This window comes from Pteronotus mesoamericanus, unplaced genomic scaffold (genome assembly GCF_021234165.1).
Source record: "Pteronotus mesoamericanus isolate MK-2021 breed Mesoamerican mustached bat unplaced genomic scaffold, CSHL_Meso_final contig_82, whole genome shotgun sequence".
Lineage (NCBI taxonomy): Eukaryota > Metazoa > Chordata > Mammalia > Chiroptera > Mormoopidae > Pteronotus > Pteronotus mesoamericanus.
Window position 1 is genome coordinate 11,077,190 of NW_026555265.1, and position 19,990 is coordinate 11,097,179.

The 19,990-nt window shown below is 34.3% G+C and overlaps 1 pseudogene; it reads left to right on the plus strand.

Moving 5' to 3' along the window:
• The first annotated feature begins 7,821 nt into the window (after positions 1–7,821).
• Positions 7,822–14,137, plus strand: LOC129079800 (elongation factor 1-gamma-like; annotated as a pseudogene).
• The last annotated feature ends 5,853 nt before the right edge of the window (positions 14,138–19,990 follow it).

The following is a 19,990-nucleotide window of genomic DNA, read 5'->3' on the forward strand; positions in this document are numbered from 1 at the left end:
GTGTCCTCTTCAAAATTTAATATCCTGAACAAGAGAGTATGATTAGATTATACACTTTTCACCTGTGTCCTAAAGATGTTCTGTCTTCAGTTGATCTTCATTCCAATCCACCAGACCCTAAGTGATTTCATTCATGTAAAACTAATTGTGGGGTTTTCTACTTACAATGATTTATTAATTCTGAACTTCCTACTGAATGGAGTACAAAACCTTTTGTATTGCATTAAAAAAACTCCATGATCTCTTCAGTTGAAGGATCCCTCACATCTCAAGTTACACTGACCTTGCAGCTCCTCAGGTACACTTTGAAATTCCTCTAAATGTGACTTGAGTTTTTACATCTCTGTATTTTCACTCATGCTGTGTTGTCTTACTGAAATGCCATCCTTTGACTGTCCAACACCAACGATTGCTTTCATATCCATTTTGACGCCACTCAAAATGCAGCTGCAATATTTTTCAATTAACTCTAAGCAAAAGAAAGCTTCTGTATCTCTATTATCTTTGTATCTTGTATATGTTACTATTATTGCCCTCATTAAGAGAAAGAGAATCGATTTGCTGTTCTACTTATTGTGCATTCATTGATTGGTTCTTTTCTTTTATTTTATTTTTAGAGAGAGGAGAAGGAAGGGAGAAAGAGAAGGAGAGAAACATCAATCTGTGGTTGCCTTTCGCAAGCCCCCTGCTGGAGACCTTGACCACAACCCAGGCATGCGCCTTAACTAGGAATCAAAGAAGGGGCCATTTGGTTCGCAGGCCAGCCCTCAGTCCACTGAGCCACACCAGCCAGGGCTCATTGGTTGGTTCTTATATGTGCTCTGGCCAGGGATAGAATCCTCAACTTTGGCACATGGGGGTGACACTCTAACCAACTGAGCTACACAGTCATGGCCTGTTTTAATTCTTTATTTATATATGACTCTTGGCTGACCTTGAATTCCCTAAAAGCAAGTTCTTTTTCTTTTTTAATTCAAATTTGCATTCTTTGTACCTAATAAACTCCTTGGCACATAATAGTGCTTAGAAGAAGATCCCGTTCTAATTTAAAAGTAGAGTAGGAGAGAAAAATATATACATAGAAAAATTTAGAGCTGATTGGAAAATGTTTATACTATTACAGAGGTACAGATAAAATGTCATGGGATTTCAGAGGCAGGAAAGATTATTTCTGGCTCGAGGGAAAAATCTTTAAACAGGTGTTCAAACTGGTAAACATAACATCAAGTGCATGCTGAGATATTTTAAAATAATATGTTAAAAAACCCCACAAAGTTAAGTTGTCTCTTATGTATTTAGCTAAATAAAATATATTTAGAGGGCAGGATAAAATCACTTATAATGTCACAAAGGTAAAAAATAGAAATTCTGAGAGTCAAGGCTAAATGATATTTATTGAGAATCAAGAAAGAAGAAGCAATGAGACAATTAGAATGTAATCATGACAGATAAATATTATTTTTAAATGACAAATGTTAAAATTTTAAAACTTAAAGTTCTATAAGTATGCTAAAATAAATAGAAATAATCTCAAAGTTTATTAAAGATACAAGGCATAAGCATCTCTAGAGAGAAAGTTAATGGGTAATAGTACTGCAGGAGCCTGCCATGGTCAAGAGTAAATTTCACTAATTTTGCTATGTAAATTCTGTCTCATTTTGTTTTAAAGTCTGATTTTCCAATCAAGTGAAATTGCACAGATATTTAATTTTACTATTCATCTATTCTCACCCATAACCTCCAAATTGTATTATTTAGGTCATGAACTAGTTATTAAGCAAACTAGATTCTTTCTTCTTGAGCTGGCATTCTGTCATCCTCTGACAATGTGAGGCATGGGAAAAAATGTGAACTCTTTCCTGTTTAGTCATTGTTCCTGTCAGCATCGTGTCTGCAACAGGCAGAGGCAACTGCTTAGTTTCCAGTTTGTTTCCATTCTCCTGACCAGTGTGCACACACCTCTACAAAGGAACCAGCACAGCAACCCCTCCGCCGTTCTCTGCACCTCATCCGTAAACTTGCAGAGTTAAATAACCCAAACTGCTTTCCTTTTGTTCCACAGCCAAGTATCCATACTTGCTTCCTGCAGTTACTCTGCTATTTTTTTTCATTTTTGGCCTTTTAACCCTCTAATATTTTTTAACCCACTTCTTTCTTTAAATTCTCTCTGTTCAAATAACTGAATATGGTTCAAATGGCTCCTAACTGCAAAATATATCGTCTATCTTGACTTAATAAACTTGATGAAATTATTCAAGATTTCATTGCATAAAATGAGATATGGTCATTCAGCAATTGACTGAACAACTCTGCCAAGAGGTATAAATTAATGGATCTTTAAGAGATTAACATGAAATTTTAGAATTATAATCTATGACTTTTTATTTATTTTTTAAATATTTTTAATATCATATAATTATTGAGTATTTTTAGTGTTATCACTAACAAATAATTACAATTGGCAATGCTTTCACAATTATTGCTAATGTTAGGCAGATGTTAAATGAATGTTTTCCAAGGAATTTGAAAGGAATTAGTTAGTAGAGTGGATAGTTGGTTTGGATGTTCAATGAAGTATCCTTAAACCTCTAAACCTAATGAACACTATAAATTTGTTTCTCTCTTTTAGAGACTAAATAGATAAGAATTTGTTTTATATTTAATATGTAGTTTATAATCTTAAAGATTTAGCCTGATTAGATAATATTGGGAAGTGGTTAATAAAAACCTTAATATATGAAATACAATCATTTAAAGTACACACACATAGAAAAAAGCTGATAAGTAACATACTAAAATTAATGTTAGACTGGCATAACTACATGTGATTTTTGTTCTCCTGAGTGCTAAACATAAACCAGAGCAGCAGTTCCACATTAAATTAACTAGAATATTAAAATAAAAGCCCTCTTTTTTTTTCCTAGGATTTTGATCAGAGTAGAGAAATCCAGAGACCTATCTCCTTTTCTGCTTTCAACTAGAGTCAACTTTACCATCCATATAAACCAAATTAATTTATAATAAAAACATCTAAATTGGTAGACATTTCAGACATTTTGCAACTATTATAAATCTTTTCTTTCCATTGGTAACTTTTTATTTCTTGATATCAGCATACTACAATGAAATATTTTCCATCTCTGTCTACTCTTGGTCTTAAGATACAGATCTTGTTCTGGGCCCAGCAATTCCCAAATAGATGTAGAAGCTAAAAACATCATAAATAGCAGGTGTGAAAGTGATAGTGAATTTTTTTGTTGTTTAAGGCAGCTTATATAATACAAAGTTATAGGAAGAGTTGGGACTTTTTGCATATTACAGTCAGCCATTGTATCCTCTTTAGGAGGTCAGTGTATGAACAAGAGTCATTGATGTTGCTCATCAGTTAATTATAAAAGTTAACATCTCATCTCATGTCTCAAATACAAGTGTGACAGAGCTAACAAAATGTCCAGTAAAATTCATGTTCTCCCACCTTAATCTCAAATTTGTAGTGGGCAAGAGACTGAGTAGTCTGCAACTAAGCATTTCAGCCTCCTTACTCTCTGGGTGTGGTCACATGACAAAATCTTGCCAAGAAAATATAAGGTGAAGTGAGATATATGTGTGTGTTTATCTATATCATATATATTTTTAACTTCCTGACCTAACTGATTAAAAAGAAGAAATGCATTTTCCATCTTTTTCTTTTTGTTGAATTTTTACAAAGGGGCACAGTAATTTGGAAGCATTGTGCTGAACATGGCAGAGCCTTGAGATGGAAGGGACCTGGGAGTCAGATCCCCCCACTGCTTGAAGAAGAGGAGTCTGCCTATTAGGAACATCTGTTTGAGGCTCCACAAATTATAGATTAATTTTGGTTATTCATGAGACATTACAGTTTTTAGACTTTATTTTGTTTGTTAAAACAGTTAGAGTTATACCAACAGTGTTAAATTTATACCCTTACTTTGCAACAATGCTTTTGGCAGATTTTATATAACTTTATTGTTTTTCCATTTCTAATATTTTTTTCAATCACCATTTATCCTCCCCCCAGTACCCTTTTATCATTATTTTAGTGTATGTATCTTTAGGAACTTTGAAATAATATGTTTAGAGAGGACATGAGAAGAACTATATAAGGTTTCTCTTAATTAATTTAGACCTGGTCTAAGTACAAGTCAAGAATCCTGTAGTGACATAACTGAAATGGAAAAATCTCTGAAAATCATGATTTTTTTGTTTTGTTTTGCTAATTTTTTTGTAACTCATTTGGCAGAGAAACTTGACCAGAACTCAATTACTATCTGACCTGAACTGTGTTCAAGTATGTACTGTGTTAAAAGTTCATAAATTTTGTTACAATAAATAAATGTGTCTGATTGTGAAGAGCATTATGTAATTAACAGTATTTGCACCTTGTTTCTTCCAATGATTCTGAAATATTGTGAATTCCAAGACAATTCTAAATCCAGGTATTTCAGATGAGAGTTTGTAGACCTCCCTTTTTTAATTGCCTCATGGCAATCTCTGAACTGCATGGACCACATCACAAAAAACAATGAATGAATGAATGAATGGTAAATGATAGATAATAGAGACAGTTAGATAGATAGATAAGAAACTAGGAAATAGATAGATACAGATAGATAATTAATGGGATTAGACATTATTTTATAGGCTGGTATACTCAAAGATCTTTGTCTCTGTTCTGCATACCTTATTTATAGCACTTTGCATAACAAAATCTTCTTTTTTGAAATAATTCCTGAAGGTTAGACACTTTGTCTCCTCTTTGGAGATTTATGACAAATTAATTTAGAAGGCAGCATTTTTGCGTTTCTTGAAATGTCTGCTACTACTCTAAAGCTTCTGGCTTCACTAGTGAAGTGATGACTGTTTGAAAGCTCTTTTCCACTTGGCAAAGGAGGGGTAACACTTTCAGTAGACCCTCTCCAGCTCTGTCGTCCAGTATTTAAGGAGCAATGTTATAATATGAATTGGAACATCAGGACAAGGGATTCAGTGTTATCTTTGGATATTTCACAGATGCATAAATTACTCATAATTCCACATAATATACTGTCTTCTGTTTTTTTGAATTGGAGTCAAAGTTTACATACTTGTATATAATTTGGTATTATAAATTAAATATTTTTTTCTATATAAAGATAAGCTTATTGCATTAAGTGGGTCTCTATTTTGTTTGGTTCTCATAGATATTTGTAAAAATAATGTATTATAGCTGTAATTTTTACATCATAGATGGTATATAATTTGAAGATAAATGATTAGTCTGTAATAGAACCAGCACTATTTCAGAATAGAATGTAATGTATATTTACATATCAAATATATTTATTATATAGTGACTAATAGTATAATCTACTCTTGAGAATTTTATTAAAGTTTTCTTTTCATCTGAACTTTTAATTTCATAGACAATCTTAAGTCAAATTTGTCTATTTAACTTGAGCTTGGATATTTCATTGAGTTTTCTCATAAGCAATCAATTCCTCTAAGTCCAGTTCCCTTATACAAGACTACCTTGAAGAGTCTAGATTGTTTTGAAATCTCAACTAAAAAAAGTTGTGAAGTATGCTCACTGTTTAAAAAAAGCAATGGCCTTAGTTTCCCAGATCTGGAGATATTTAGAACTGACAGCTGATCAAATGAGTAGCATTCTGTTAAATTGAAAATTTATCAAGAAGCATATTCTAGTGTATTGTGACTAAATGTTATCAACCAAAGACTCCTAAGAAACATTCAAGTAGCATTAGTACAATCACAAATTTTAATGACTATTGATCTTTCTTGAATTGTATATCTGTAGCAATAAAACATAATCAAGGCTGGCAAAGGAACTGTCTAATGGAAACATCATTACCTGTTGTGTACTTAGTAATTGTATAATGGTCAAGGAAGTTAAACAAACAAAAAACTCTATAGCTAAAGTTAATTTATCTTCCAGGATGTTCAAAGGCATTTTGAAACTAACCATAAGAACTTTTACAGGGAAAGGGAAGGGAAGGGGAAAGTCAAGGAACATATAGCAAGGACTCATGGACAAAACCAAAGGGGAAGAGCTGAGGGAGGGAAGGGTGGGAGGGGGCAAGGGAAAGAGGTGGGGGGAAGGCAGAGACAAATGTATTTAAAAAGTAAATAAATTAATTAAATTAAAAAGATAAAATAAAATAAAATAAAATAAAAAATTTAAGCTCCAAAAAAAAAAAAAAAAGAACTTTTAACAGGTGTCTCTCTGGTTTGCTTTGAGCTTCTCAGTCTTGCTTTGCCTTCACCAGAGTAGAGGGAGTTATCTCTATGACATAAAGGAGAGTTAACTGGATGTTTCTGACACCTTTCTTGAACATCTTGAAAACAATACACTGCTTTTGAATTACAGGGAAAACAAATTCTAAAACAGCAGGGATGTACAGCTAACTATGCACATTTTGTGTTGATCTAGCCACCTTGCATGTATATCTGATCAGACATACGTGCAAATTGGCTAGATCAACACAATGTTTTGCTCAATTTTAACCAACTTAAAAAAATATTCTTGCAGACAAATCCACAGCCTATCCTAAGATTATAAATATTTAGAAACATAAGTATATTCATTTGAAGATGCCAAGAAGGTACATACCTACTCTCTATATACTATATAGTCTCTAAGGCTCTCTCTCTCTCCCTCACCTCATATATATATTCCCCCATGAATATATATATATATATTCTTTTTTGTATGATACATATTGACTAAATTATTTAAGTGCTTTTGATAGATAACTTTTCAAGTATTCTGCCTTTGTGATGTTGATTTTTAATTTTTTTTCTATCTTGTTCAGCAGTAATATGAATTGATTAGTCTCCTCAGGAACTCTTTTTTGTACTACAACTAATATATAATTATAATCACCACAATGCTTATGATACAAATCTGATTTTTTCAGAACTTTTTATTTAAATAATTTCTAATGGCATTTATATATACAGAAACAAAATACAAACTTTTCTATTATTTAAGAGTTTGAATCAGACAATCTCACTTTGAATATCAGTTTTTCCACCTACATTGTGGAGTTTCTAGACATTACTGTGACCCATGATAATCTATGAAGTAAGAAAATCTTTTAGTTTTGTTTGTGGATTAAAATAAGTCATATAAAGTCCATATGCTACCTGGAACACAGTAAGAACTTAATAAATGCTGGATATTGTTATTAGAGTAATACGATGATATTTTTATTCATCAGAAGTCTAGGGCACAATACAAAGCTAATATTGATCTAATAAAGCCACTGGCCAATAAGCCAAGAAGTTAGAATAGAAGAGTCCTTCTGAGAGTGGACAAGAACATTGGCATCACCTGGTAATTTGCTAGAAATGAAAGCTTTCAGGCCTTGATCAGACTAGCTAAATCAGAAATTTGAGGGCAGGGCCCAAACTCTGTTTTAATAGGTCCTCCAGGTGATCCTGTGTGGTAAGTTTTGAGATGCACTGGTGGTATGAGACTGAACTCAGCCACCCAAGAGATTGTGTGCATTGCGAAGAGTTAGGTGAGCAGCATGGGATTTTAGGAGTTATATGGCTCTGAGAGGAAGATAGGACATAGGGTTAGGACTGGCATCCCAGCTCCCCGAGGGCCTCATAAGATTGCACAGAATCCTGTGAAATGCAGTGAAAAACAAAGTTCCCCTCCAACCATTGGGTGTGGAGGAAGTTGGAGTACTGATAAGAAGACTGGGACTAGCGAGGCTCTAAAACCCGGTTGCAAAATCTGGAAAACAAGGAAGAATTCAGTTACCAGATCTAAAAGTCAAGGAGGCAGTAGCCAACATGGGACAGAAGATCAGATTCATTTGCATTACTCCACCCAATGTTTCATCATTTGCACAAGGCATTGGTGTCATGAGCTCATCAACAGTCTGTGGCTTGGAACAGGCTGCCACAGTGGCTCCCACTGAGGAGAATGATGCATTGCCAGCAATGAAAATGTACATGAACCAAAGCCAGCTCTCCCTTCTGGGTTCTGGAGAGAATCTAAAATACATTCTGAGATCAGTATTCTAGAATTGAAATTCTGTTACTAGTTTAAATCTGTAGACTAGGAAGCAAGATGGCAAGGGTGAGAATGAGAGAGGCAATCAGCAACAATGACGAGAATTCATTTATGCATCTTAATTTTTGTCTTAGTTTATTTTGAACAGAAAAAAAATCAGAACAAATGCATTCTACAACAAAATACCAAAGTAACATAATTCAACTTATTTGAGAACAAGATAATATGAACTATTCACACTTGTACTGCTTTTTATCAAGATGGTGGTCATCAAAACTCAAATGCAATAACCATTCAAGCAATTAATCTGCAACCATAATAAAGGTATTATTTTCTGCTACTCTTTACAATATGAGATTTATAATATTATTTTCACAATTCAATATCATTATTCCCTTTTCCTCCTTATGAGAACACTTTCTATCTGACAGGTAATATGCTAGAAACTTAGCACACAAAATAGGCTATTGTCCCTATCCACCAAAATAATTACTTTTTTATTAATTGATTAGCATTCCAAATTTTCTCTTTGCCTGTTCTGGTGCAAAAGGAACTCTATAGTGATAAGGACTTCTGACTGCTCAGAAAATCTCCTGCAAGTATTCTGGGCCCTGAAGTACTCACAAGTAGATCTAGTAAATACAATAATTCTTTTTTTTTTTAAGTGTTTCAATGAATAAAGCTGGAATTTTTCACATTTCTTCAGAAATGTTGAGAAATTACCTCAGGCAACACAAATATGTAACTGGAATACTGAGGAAAACAGAATTTGTGGTAAGCCACTTACATTTGTATATAATATCAATAGCTAGGCATGTACAAAACACAAAAGTTTGATCACTAAACATGGCTATCTCTGCAATAGTTTGTTTGCACAAAGTTCCTTTTCTCACTATCGATATTATTCATACTTAGAAATAATTGACTTGTGAATTTTTCTGTTGAACAGGTTTAGTAATTCTGCATCTCTGTTTTTGGCAAAATTTCACTTTTTATGATACTTTTTCTTACTTCTTCTGAGCTTGTTTTTGAAAATTTCTAGTATATTCTTAAATGTTATTTATTTATTTTAGTTGATTATAGCATTCCAAAAATGGTCATTTAAAATATTTCCCTTGTCTAGGAAAGCACATACTCAAACACACATGGGCTTACTAAGAGGAAGGAACCTGTTGTAATTGAAAACTCTTATAAGAATATTCACTGGGATAGATTGTTCAATGTTTATCATTCAAAAGTGGTATTAAGAACATTAGTGTCTTAAATCCATTATATTTGCTTCTTTGTGAATTTTGTCTCAGAAGAATATTAGGAAAGTGCTAAATATTGGAAATCAATAGCTGAAAAATGCATTCTGTTTCCAATATCCTGTGAATGTTTAAGAATTATGTAGTACAAGAAGGGAAATGTAAAAAAAAATCAATTTTACCCACTCACTTCATCATACAAAGAAATCCATTTGATAAATGTTTATCCCTCATTGATTTCTCATATATTACATTGTCTTCTATTAGGCCAGTGAACACAACTTCATGAGCTCATAGTCTGTGCATTGTGCCACTGCTGCAAAATTATTGTATGCTCACATACCCGTATTCACATCAAGATAATGGGTTTCATAAGTCCTCACAACAAACACAACCTGGCTTATTGATTTTACCTCTGCAGCAGTACTCTGAAATATAATTTTCTTCTTTAAAAAAATAACTAAAATTCATTTCAATGTGAAAACATTCCTACCATCCCATAAAACTGCTTGCTTACAATCGATTATTAAATAAAAATATTTGATAAGGTCCTGAGGAGATTATTTCAAAGCATTTAACTTTATGTGGGCAACCAAACTTGCCATGAAAAATAGTAAGAAACTGAAATGACCATAACAGGAGTTCCGGTGTTCCTTCACTGCTTAATTGTTATCATTTGTTGGCCTCAATGGATTTCTCATACTGCAACTAACATTTTCATGAGTGCACTAAGTTTATTTTGAAAGAAGTATACCTAAATACTCATTGTAACCTACAGGTTTTTAGGACCTTGTTTAATTTACCCTTAAAGTTATCAAAATATTTACTTTTAAACAAGTGTTTGTTTACTCTTAGTTTGGTTTTTCTATATCATCTTTGCATACATTTTTATATGGAGAATATATATAATTCTCTTGATTGACTTTTTAAGTGAGAAATAACTTGTCAATCAGAACTAGAATACATGTAGGTTAATAAGGCACAATATAAAAGAGCCATAATATTAATGGAGTCCATTTCATAGAAATGTATTATTTTCAAATAAAAAAGAAATCATAAATTTAAGTTCAGAATGTCTCCTCTTCTGCTGTAAAATAGCCCACATGAATGGTACTGATAGCCTACTGAGCTTTCTCATGAACATACTCTAATTTAGTCAAAACATAAATATATTTAAAGTAGAGGAAAATGCATCATTAATTTAAAATTCTGACAGTAATTAAGAAGATACCAGAATGTGCTCATGACTGAGTGAAGTTGAAGTAAAACACCCAGCTTTAACTCCATCTTTCTCTGCCATGCAAAAGAGCGTAGTGGATTTCAAGAAAGTGGGAATACATTTATTTCAAAGAAATGGCTTTTTTAAAAAAATCATACAGAAGATGCAGTCATTTTATTTTCAAATTTTAATATCAATATTAGGACAAATGGTGATGCATCACTATGTCATAAAAATATTAATTACTCCAAGTGGCTACAAGTATTAACATTTTTGAACATCTAATTTGGTTCAGATATCTTTCATGTGTTAAGACACTTTGTTGTCACAGAACATCCTTGAAGGGAATGTCTGGTGTAGACTCTCCTACACCCATTCTCTTTCTATCAGATTACCTCAAAATATTTTCTTTGAGAAATCATCCCTCTACTATTATTCGCCAGGTGTTTCATGTGGAAGATTGATCCTGGCTCCATCTCCAGGGAAAGTTTAATCTAATCAGCCTTTTCCACTTCCTAAACACAATGATCTCTTCGGAGAAAGAGGATTAAAATGAATTAAGGCTAAAGAAATGTCAGAATGTTAATACAGAAACTTAAGGAAGAGTGAAGCTTGTTCCCTTCTTGAGGACTTGTGGCCAATGTGTGTGAGACTTGGTGCTATTTCATCCTTACTGCCATAAAGGATCCACTTTGAAGATGCAAAGAAAACCAAGAAGTATAGATAAACAGAGTCTGATTTAATATTTTTGAATCTATTGGATCAAAACACTTTTAGAGGTCAAGTGTACACATGGACTGTCAGTTCCACAGCCAGCAAACTGCCCTTCTCCCTCCCTCCCTTCCTTCCTTCTTTCCCTCTTTCCTCCTTTCTTTTCTTCCTTCTTTGCCTTCCTACTCTCCCTCTTACTTTTCTGTATACATTCCTCCTTTCTTTTTTTTTATTACATGTAGTTTAAACGGAGTATTTTGTCACTTACAAATAAAAGAATTATAACAATTATAAAATTTTAAATGTGTATATTTCTGTCTCCATACAGAACTTCATAAAGTTTATATAACTTGGCTAATAGTAGCACTTATTTCAAATTATTCTCCCAGTGACCCCCAAATCTAAGTTTATTTCTTTATACTGTGTAGACCTTTTTCTGTTAACAGAGTCTGACAATGTCAGGCCAGGGGAAGAAACCTACGTCTTCTGGTGACTAATCCAAGTATTTTCATAACACCAAACTTGATAAGATTTATCATAATAAAATTAAAACATATGAGCCCCATATGTAGCTGGTCTAACAGATGTTTATCTTTTATCTTTTCTCTTTAATCATTTTGCATCTTTACCCTTTTATGTACATGCCTGAAGATATCCCAATGTCTTTTGATAGAATACCATCTTTTAAAATAAAAATATTCCCAGATTTAGATTAAAAGAGCAGATGGTAGGGGAAATTCAGTTTCTATTGCTTTTTAAATAAAACATTCTATGTTGTTACAGTTCAATCTCATTTTTCTCTTATAATATTATCGATACAGTTAACCCTTGAACAACAAGAGTTTAAACTTCATGGGTCTACTTACACGTAGATTGTTTTCAATAAGTATACAGTTGGCCCTTTTTACCCCAGGGCTTTGTATCTGAGGATTCAATTAAGAATGGGCTAAAGCACTATTTTTGATCCACAGTTGGTAACCTGCAGATGCTGAAGGCTGATTACATTCATTGTTCTATGCCATTTTATATAAAGTACTTGAGCATCCATGGATTTTGGTACTTGTGAATGGCTCTTAATAGAAATCTGCCATAGTTACCAAGAAACTGACTGTAGTTAAGTTTTGGGAGGAGTCAAAAGTGTATTTTCAGCTGCAAGAAAGCTGATTGCCATGTTGTTCAAATATCTGTATTTGAAATAAGATGGTCCTTGGGTCTGACAGAATAAATAATATAACATCCCAAATCACAAACATCTATGATAACAATCACACAAAATTGATTATTTTAAGCTTGAGTTACTAAAGCAATTTTCCAGAGCCTATAATAATTTAAGCTACTTTGACTTCTTACTCTCAACATTAAACTTTTGCTAATATAAAGTAAGCTATTGCTGTGAAAAAGGTAGAGTATTCCTTCCAATTTATTTTGAATATGGCAAGTACAGAATATGGATAACATTTGAGAGAACTCGGCTTATTTCTGAGCTAACAATAGTATTGTGCAAGCATTGGTAGTTGACAAGCCACTCCGGCACCATTTATTGTAAAGATATAGTGAAATTAAATATATTGCAATTAAAACTACCTTCCTGCCCCTTCCTCTGCAGAATCACCAAGGCACCTGAGACCCAGTACACATATCCAGAAAACTGGAGGACCTTCAAGGCCCTCACTGCAGCTCAGTACAGCGGAGCTCGGGGTCCGTGTGCTCTCCTGAACATCCCACTTCCACTTTGGCCAAACCAACCACACCCCTGAATTTCTTGCAAATTTTCTGCCAGCAAGGTTCCAGCAAATGAAGGAGAAGATAGGTTTTGTGTATTAGAAAGCAATGCTGTCACCTACTACTTGAGCAATGAGGAGCTGCAGGGAAGAAGTTCAGAAGCAGCAGACCAGGTGGTACAATGAGTGAACTTTGCTGACAGTGACATAAGACCCCTAGCCAGTAGCTGGGTGTTCCCCACCTTGGGCATCATGCACTACAAAAACCAGGCTACAGAGAATGCAAAGGAGAAAGTGAGGAGAGTTACTGGGCTGCTGAATGCTCATGTGGAGACAGGGACATTTCTGGTGGGCAAACATGTGACAATGGCTGACATCACTTTTGTCTGCACCCTGTTGTTATTCTAAAAACATACCTTGGAGCCGCCTTTCTACCAGGCCTTCTCCAATACCAACCGGTGGATCTGCGCCTGGGGTAGCCAGTCCCAGTTCAGCGCTGTCTTGGGGGATGTGAAACTCTGTGAGAAGATGGCCTAGTTTGATGCTAAAATGTCTGCAAAGAGTCAGCCTAAAAAAGGACACCCTTTGGAAGGAGAAGGGATCTCGGGAAGAGAAGCAGAAATACCAGGATGAGTGGAAAGAGGAGAAGGCAGCTGCCCCAGCTCCTGAGGAGGAGACAGATGAATATGAGGCAGTGCTGGCTGCAGAGCGAAAGGCTAAGGACCCCTTTACTCACCTGCCCAAGAGTACCTTTGCGTTGGACGAACTTAAGCGCAAGTACTCCAATGAGGGCATACTCTCTGTGGCGCTGACGTGTTTTGGGGAACACTTTGATAAATATGGCTGGTCCCTGTGGTACTCCGAGTGACGCTTCGCCAAAGCGCTCACCCAGACCTTCGTGAGTTGCAACCTCATCGTTGGAATGTTCCAGTGACTGGAGAAGCTGAAGAAGAATGCCTTTGCCAGTGTCATCCTCTTTAGAACCAATGATAGCAGCTCTATTTTTGGAGCCTGGGTCTTCAAAGGCCACGAACGTGCCTTTCCACTGAGTCTAGATTGGTAGTCATGTAGATGGCAGAAACTGGATCCTGGCAGCGACGAGACCCAGACGGTGATTCAAGAGTACTTTTGCTGGGAGGGTGCCTTCCAGGAGCATGTGAGCAAAGCCTTCAATCAAGGCAAGATCTTCAAGTGAACATCACTCGCCATCACCTAGCTGTCTGCACCTGTCCTTCAGGAAAATGGGGGTCAATAAAGGAAACTGAACTTTGAAAAGAAAAAAAAAAACCTCCCTAAAAAAATAAAGTGAGAACAAATAAAGAATGACAACAAAATATTCCAGAGCAGAGCTATACCTGCAATGTTTAACTAATACTACAAAGCCACTAATACATATAAAACAGTAAAGTCTGAGAGATTTGGACCAAAAGAAATTCTTACATTTATGGCCAGGATTTGAACATAGTCTCAAAAAAAATTCCCTCCTTCGAAAAAAATAAACCCAGTCTTTTCAGTTATTTTATGATTCACCAAAAAAGACAGTTCTTTTTCCCTGAATCCCAGAGGCTCTTATAGTATTTTGACATATGATACACTTATAACTTAAAAATTCTCAGTTTTGTATCTTCTAAAATACCTAAAAATAAGAATTATTTTTTAGCCCTAGCTGGTGTGGCTCAATGGATTGAGCACCAGCCTGTGAATCAAGGCATCACCAGTTAGATGCGCAGTGTAAGGCATATGCCTGGGTTGTGGGCCAGGTCCTCAGCAGGGAGCTGTATGAGATGCAACCACACACTGATGTTTCTTTCCCTCTCTTTCTCCCTCCCTTACGTGCTCAAAAAATAAATAAATAAAATCTTTATAAAAATTAATTATTTTTTAAAAAATGTAGCCCTGGCTGGCGTGGCTCAGTCGTTCCATACCCAAAAGCTGCTGGTTCCATTCTCTGTCAGGGCACATGCCTAAGTTTCAGGTTTGATCCCTGGTCCAGGCATGTACATCCCTGGTCCTAGAGGTCCTGGTGTGTGTGGATGGCAACCAACCAATGCTGACTTCTTGCATCAATGTTTCTCTCTCTCTTTTCCTTTCTAAAAGCAAGGAAAAATATGTCTTTGGGTAAGGATTAAATACATACATAAATAAATAAACAAACAGAGAATTGCTAAATTTACCATTTTTCACATAAAGCAGTTCATTTTTTTACTGTGAGAACATTCTAATGATGTTTCTAGAACCCAGGTCATTAGCTACATAAAAAATGTTTTTAAATATATATATGGATTTAATTTTGAATATTAAAATATCTGTAAAATTAATATTTCTCTTTGTATTTTATTTGATTCTGGAACATACAAATATGTATTTTAACAGAAAAATCATATGCACATACAATACAAACACATGACTTTCTTCTTCCTCTTAGTTTGATTTTATAATAGTAAGAAAATATAATATTTGACTCAAGGTTGAACTATTATATCTTAGTAGATAAGAGAATGAAATAAATGAGAATATTAGAATTTAAATTTGGAAAAATATTACTAATGACAATTTTAAAAATGTATTTTACATGGTATTATAGGGACATGATTTACATGGTATTATATAAATATTTCAATATGTTAAATTTTTAAACAATTGCAATAAACCCTATGACTCAAATGAATATAGAAACTTACAGACAATAGTAATTCCATGCCATTGTATGTGAAACCAAGGGAAAATTTTATTATTTAAGTTTATTTAGTTTCCTCATCAATTAGTTAAACATATTGAGTCAAATATTCAGTCAGTTTGAGTGATATTTGCTTTGAAAAGGGCTGATTTTAAACAAAAATTTTCACTACATATGGACTAGTATAGTCCTAATTTACAAGTTAACAATATTACATATTTAAATTCATTCTAAAAAGATATTGAATTCCTAGTCAAAATTTTGGCCTCCCTTTTCATCATAGATTTTTTTTTTACTATTTTATTACAGTAATTAGAATACTCTGTTTATAAGTAATTAGTCTATCTCCTTTAAAAAATGCCTAAAGTAAATCCAAATATCTTAATTCTATGAAGATCTCATAATAAGGAAAAAATGTATTTCTTTTCTGCAGAGATGCTTTCATTTATTCACCATATATTAAGCACCCAAATTTTTGACTAAGTGTTACTGGACAAAAGGGGTTCATTTGCCTGTATACATAAAAGTGCAGTCAGACACAAACAGGAATTTGAAGCAAAAAAAGTAAGAGTTTGAGAGTATTTTTAACTCCAAGATCCTGAAGAGCCAAGAGGTAATAAAGATAATGAAGTAACTGCAGAATCCTGTTGATATCATCAGGGAAGGAGGCACGCATGCCTTTCAGGGGAGTTCTCAGAAGACAGAAAGGTCCCAATGAACAAAAACAGATGGAGGCAACAGCGAAGAAACAGGAAGATCAATCACATAACCTATGGTAGAAGAAACATGGCCTGGGTGGACTGTCCTGACTTTCAGATGTCATCTATCTTTTCCAGGGCAAAACAGGACCTTTTGAAGGCTTGCCCCACCTGCACCTTCATTTTGCAAAATGCCCTTGTCTCTTCCAGGGTAAGTGGCTGTTTTTGCACCAGTGAAATTTAGAAAGAAAATATAGATGCTTATAGAATTTGTCTTTTTTTATTTTAAATGAAAATTATTTTATTGAGGGGAATTCTACATTGAAATAAATATATATTCTCACAACTTAAATTCACTAAAAAACATAGAATACAGTTTAAAAATGAGCATCTTTGAACACCAGAAAAGATGCTCAACCTCAATGATAATTAGAGAAATTCAAGCTAACATGTGAGAGGCCATCCCATATCTTTTAAATTGGCAAAAAAAATAAATAAATAAAGAGGATTTATTTTCAGGAAATGACCCACACCCAGATACACAGGTGAGCTAATACTCAAAGACATGGCTCCCCATAGCTTCCAAGGGATTGATTACGTAGAGGGAAAATCATTAATCCTGGCGACTAAAGGAGTTAAGGTCGTATCTCTCTTGATTGGTTGGCACTAGGGGTGATGGTAGTTGATCAGTTCATCTGATCCTGACGTCAGCCATGGCCAGGCTTCATATAGTTTCACCGACTTTCTGGACCTGGAGCTGAAGTACAGCTGAAGCCTAGATGTTAACTTTAGCTTGACCAAAACTCTATCTCGGTGGTCAATGGACCCAAGGTTTTGTTTCTATTATTCGATGACCACCAGAACCCCATTGTTCTGAGGACTTAATGAATAAGAGAATGGTGGTACAAGGGACAAGGTGGGTAAATCGGGGTGCTGGCTAGGGCCAGTGTGAATCCAAAGGAAAGAAAGGAGCAAAAAGCATATTAAAGAAAGGAAGTTTCTACACAATTAACAAAGCTTAGACAAGATGTAATACAAATTTAACAGGTCTAAATCTAAACTTCTGACCTTGGCCTCTAAACCTGCTCCAAACAAAATCTCAGTGAATGACAACTTCTGATTGCTTCAAGTCCAAACGTTTTCCTCTTATCCCAAATATAATTCTTTCGGAAATCCTGCTGCCCTCCTATCCAGGCCATACCTAGATTCTGAACACTTCTTACCAACTCAATGGGTATCACACTGATCCGAGGCTGGATTATTTCAGCAGCTACCCACCTGGTCCTTCCACTCCTACCTAGACCTCAGCTATTCACTCTCAATACAACAGGCAGGGAAATCCCCTTAAGTTAAATGTTTAATAATGTCATAGCTGTGAATGAGTTTCTTGCAGAGTTTCCCATTTTATTTAATCTAAAAGGCAAAAATTCTGTGTATGGTTTGTCTTATTCCCTCACTTTCTTCCAACCACACTGACTTACTTGTAGGTGGTGGAACTGTCTAGAAAAATTTCTGCTTGAGGGCTATTCCTCTAACTCAAAAGCTCTTTCCAAAAATATCCTGACTTATATTATGAAAATCATTAAATTTAGAAATAAGGCAAAAGAATTTAAAAGCTGAGTCTTATGTCCTTTCAATGTCATTTTAGAGCACTTTTTAGTAAGCCTATCCATAGATTATTGAAAGTAATGCACTTTGTTTGATTTGATGTTTACTACTGAATCATTGACTATGAACTAATAAAGATTTAGTGAAGTTGTACAGCATGGAGATCTTTGACTAGTAAAGATGCATATAAATCCCTCCAGCAGAAAGGGGGAAAAAAAAAGAAAGCCCCACAGCTTACAGCTTATAGTACAGAAGACATTAATCAGTTTTTTATCTAACCTATCAAATTTATTCTAATATTTTCTGCTAAATCATGCATAAACCCAGAGCTTTGCAAAATATTCTTTAACAATCCCATCTTTCTGAGCCCCTAATTAATTAATGATTAGAATAACATCTTCAGTATGTACATATTTTATTATTTGTATGAGAGCCATATTTTAACTTATTAAAAACATGTACTTTCATAATAGGGTATTTCTTTCAAATATTGGTATAAAACTACCTTCTCCTCCTACCTTTGACTCCTACCCTTGTCATCTTATTTTAAGAATTGCTATGTACTCAATCCTTAGTACTTCCTGTCTGTTTTATTGTGTTTTTTTTTCTTTCTTTCTCCTGATAGAATATAAACTCATAAGCATACTTAATCTTTTCCTTTTGCTCACTAAGGTACCGTTCATTCTTCTATAATACAATATATGTTTAAATAGACTACATCATGCAAAATTGCACAATGAAAACCAAAGTTTGTGGGAGAAATGAGGGTAAACGTACACTTACAACATGTACTCAAACATTTTGTCAATGATGTTAAATAAATGATAAACAAATCAACACATGTTAAATGACCAAGAAATTTATAGGTACTACAATAAATGTGGCACTTTACCTTGAGGAGAACTGAAGTGTGCTTGTAGAAGCGGACTTAAGAAGCTGCCACTGCCACATTATTGTGAAGTAAAGGAAGGAGGTTTATCTAAATCAGTTGCAAATTATCACACCAAATGTGATTAGGTGTGCCTGAGAACACATGATAAACTGAGGTGTGTGTAAGGGTGTGTAACTGTGTACACATGTATGTGTGCCTATATGTGTTGTGTACTCTTATGAGATTTGATTCCTGGTCCTCCACTGGCTGCTTAAGAGGGGGATGTTGAAGAAAGAGATTAATTAGCTATAGCTTTCTTTCCTGGTGTAGACTTGAACTTTCCAAATATTTGAAGATTAGGAACCTCACCAAAAGTATATGGATGGAAAATAAACCCATGAAAAGATTCTCAACAACAGTATTCATTGGGGAAAAGGAAATTGTACCACACTGGAATACAACTACATAGTTTTTAGTTTGGAAAACTTTAAAAATAAAAACAATGATAACAATGGCTAACAAAGATCAGAGAAACTGGAATTCATATACTTTGCTTGTGAGAATACTAAATAATACAATTATTTAGGAAAACAGTTTGACAGTTTTGTATAAAGATAAAATTGACCAGAATTCTCATTCTTAGATAACTGCCCAAGACAAATTATAACTTAATTTCACACAAAATCTTGTATAGTAAATGCCTTCAAACCTTAACTTGTTCACAAGTTAAGGATACAAGTTAAATGTTCTTCTGCTTATAAAAGTATAAACATATTTTGGTATATCAGTATGGTAAATTACTACAGAGAAATAGAAAGAATGATCAGCTGGTATAGACTACCATATTAATGAATCTCGAATGTATTATGTTAAGTGAAAAAAGACACACTCAGAGGCTTGTATTTATGATTCATTTATAAGATAATTTCATTGATATGATATTCTGGAAAACTCAAGACAACAGGTAAAGAAAACTGATCAGTGGTTATCAAGGATGAGAGTGAAAAAGACTAAAAAGAAGCATGAGGAAAAGCATTTAAAAAAGCGTTGATTTTACTGAATGTAAATTGATCTCAATTAACCTGGTTTTGAAAACGATTATCACTTGTCAATTTATAATAGCTTGTTAGCTAATACAAATTTTGGATTTATATACATGCATATGTCAAGTGATAGCCATCAATTTATTTGCCT